Consider the following 2,687-nt stretch of genomic DNA (forward strand, 5'->3'; position numbering starts at 1 on the left):
GATAATTTTTTGGCAAGAAAACAATTTTTTCTAAAAAGGTCAGTATAAGGAAAAGGGGTGTGATGGTGCAATCAGCTGAGCTCCAGTAAGTGATTCCCTGAATACCTATACATTAATGTTATACTTTAGTATACTATTATGTGAGTTGCATGATAGAATATGGCTAAGGATCCTTTCAAGAATTGCATGATAGAGTTGCCAAATATTTGTGATGCCTTATAGCCTAGGAAGTTGTTGTTTTGTACTACTTGGAGTTTAGATTGACAATGTTAATTCCTAAGTGTATGTTTTAGGATTGTACACGATAAGGATTATATAGCCTTAGAATGATTGATTTGATCTTATTTCATGTTCGTTGTTTGGTTGTTGTCTTAGGGTAGAATCATTTATTCAACAATCTATTTGATCTTGTATATTTGTATAATCTACATGCATAAGGCAACCAACGGTGTTGGTAGAAATTCCTAGTAGTATAAAAGAAAGTGACATGATGATTCCTATGAGAGCCTATGAAGTTCTTTAGTAAGATATGCACGTTATCTAGCATAGGGCTTATGAGATTCATCATAGTGAAGTAACTTAGAGGATCCATGATGATTCTTGAGGAAAGTATAGATAGGTGTGGAAGGTAGTATTGGGCCTCTAGTATTGGAAGCACAAGATTGATACTTGAATCACAGAGAGTCACAAAAACTCTAAGGAGATTTATCATGAGGGATTTTTTTAGGTATGTTCTAATCTTCTGTATTGTTACCTTTCAGTATGGTGGTGGTTACCTGAGGTTCTGGTCATGGTTCCGGTTCAGGCGCTGATGTTGAACCAATTGATGAAAGGATACACGGGTTTATCACATTTAAGACCATGCGAGGTATCTTTAATGTGACTCCTGTGATGTTCGTTACCATAAAGGAGAGGATCATCGAGATATTGAATGAGCGCCTGGTGGCCTTTCATGCAGAGATTGCAACTGGTCAGTTTGGGGCATGGAATCTCACATTCCGGGAGTTCAAGACTTATGGATCCCCAGAGTTCTTCGTGAAGAAGAACCATATTGCTAGCAGATGGTGGATAATAGATATGGAGAGCACTCAACGGATCAGTTTCTGCCTTGAGGGATCGAGGGTGAGGTTTGCATCTTGCCTTCTAAGGGATCGAGCTCATGACTGGTGGGAGGGGGTTGGTCATGTCTTGGGAGTAAAGGTCATGGAGGCTATGAACGGGCATGATTTTCTTATATGATTCACAGTGGAGTTTTCACTCGCTATCGAGGTGAAACAGTTGACAAGGGAATTTTAAGACCTTTGCCACACAATGGAGATTGTAGTGGAGTCACTGCCATGTTTAATAAAAAGCTTTGTTGGTTCCACAGTGTGTGGCGGATGAGGAGATGAAGAAGACGAGATATCATGATATAATGAGGGATTCCATTAGGGAGTTTTTTACCATCTCTGAATGCTGGACCTTATAGGATATGATTGACAGAGCTCAAAAGCGTGACATTGCGTTGGAGTTTTAGACGAACCAGAAGCCAACTTAGGTGCAGGAAACGGAGGGCGGAACAAAGAGGCTAAATATTTTTGACTTGCGATCGAGAGGCCAGCAGGTCCAGAGCTGTTGTGGCAAGTGCGGTAAACCTTACCATGTATTTTGTCAATCACTGAGCTTTGGCTGCTACAGGTACGGCAAGACCGGTCATGTTAGACAGGATTGGCCTTAGGGATCAAGTTTGCTTTTATTTCATTGTAAATAGATGGGCCATAAAAGGCCGATAGTATAAGGTTATTAGGAGGAATGGTGGGGGCACTTACTCCAGTTACGTTGAGGATCACAGATGGCCGCCAGGGAAATTTAGAGGCTCCAGTTATGAGGATTTAATCTTTTCAGTTGACGACTGAGGAGGCCCGAGCAGTGCCAAATGTTGTCATCGGTATGTATTCCTCTTGTATCCTTCCTGCTTTCATTAATTTTTCTTATATTTATTACATAATTAGGGATGCTTCTAGTAAATGGTGAGACTTCTCATGGTCTTTTTGATTCGGGAGTCACTCGATCTTTTGTGTCTCTTGCACTTATCAAGAAGTTTAGTGAACCTCCGGGAGCATTGGAATACCCATTAGAGGTGGATAATTTTAATGATCGTATAACAAGTGCTTCAAGAGTTCATCGTGGTTGTGTTCTCGAGTTATTCCATGAGAAGTACCTAATAGATATGGTCCCTATTCCTCTACGAGGGATGAAGATCATTGTGGGCATAGATTGGTTGAGTCAGAATAAGGCTATCATTGATTGTGAGCATCAGTTGGTGAGAGTTTGAACCCTAAGTAGGGGGGAGAGCTAGTTATTCATGGAGAGGGCATCAATGAGGATCAATTATTTGCTCAATTGTGAGAGCTAGTAGGTACCTTCAGCAGGGATGCTTTGGATTTTTGGCATATGTTATGGATACTCGGGCCGTAGAGAAAAAGAATATGTATGAGCCACCTATTGTTCGAGAGTTTCCTGATGTGTTTCCCGAGGAATTACCAAGAGTGCCTCCTGAGAGGTAGGTAGGGTTTTGAATTGATATGATTTCGGGTGCGGCTCCGATAGCCAAGGTACCATACAGCTTAACACCATCGAAGATGTAAGAGTTGTCCATAAAGCTGCATGAGCTATTGGATAAGGGGTTTATCAGGTCGAGTAGTTCG

This window comes from Lactuca saligna, chromosome 5 (assembly GCF_052625555.1).
Source record: "Lactuca saligna cultivar CGN05327 chromosome 5, ASM5262555v1, whole genome shotgun sequence".
Lineage (NCBI taxonomy): Eukaryota > Viridiplantae > Streptophyta > Magnoliopsida > Asterales > Asteraceae > Lactuca > Lactuca saligna.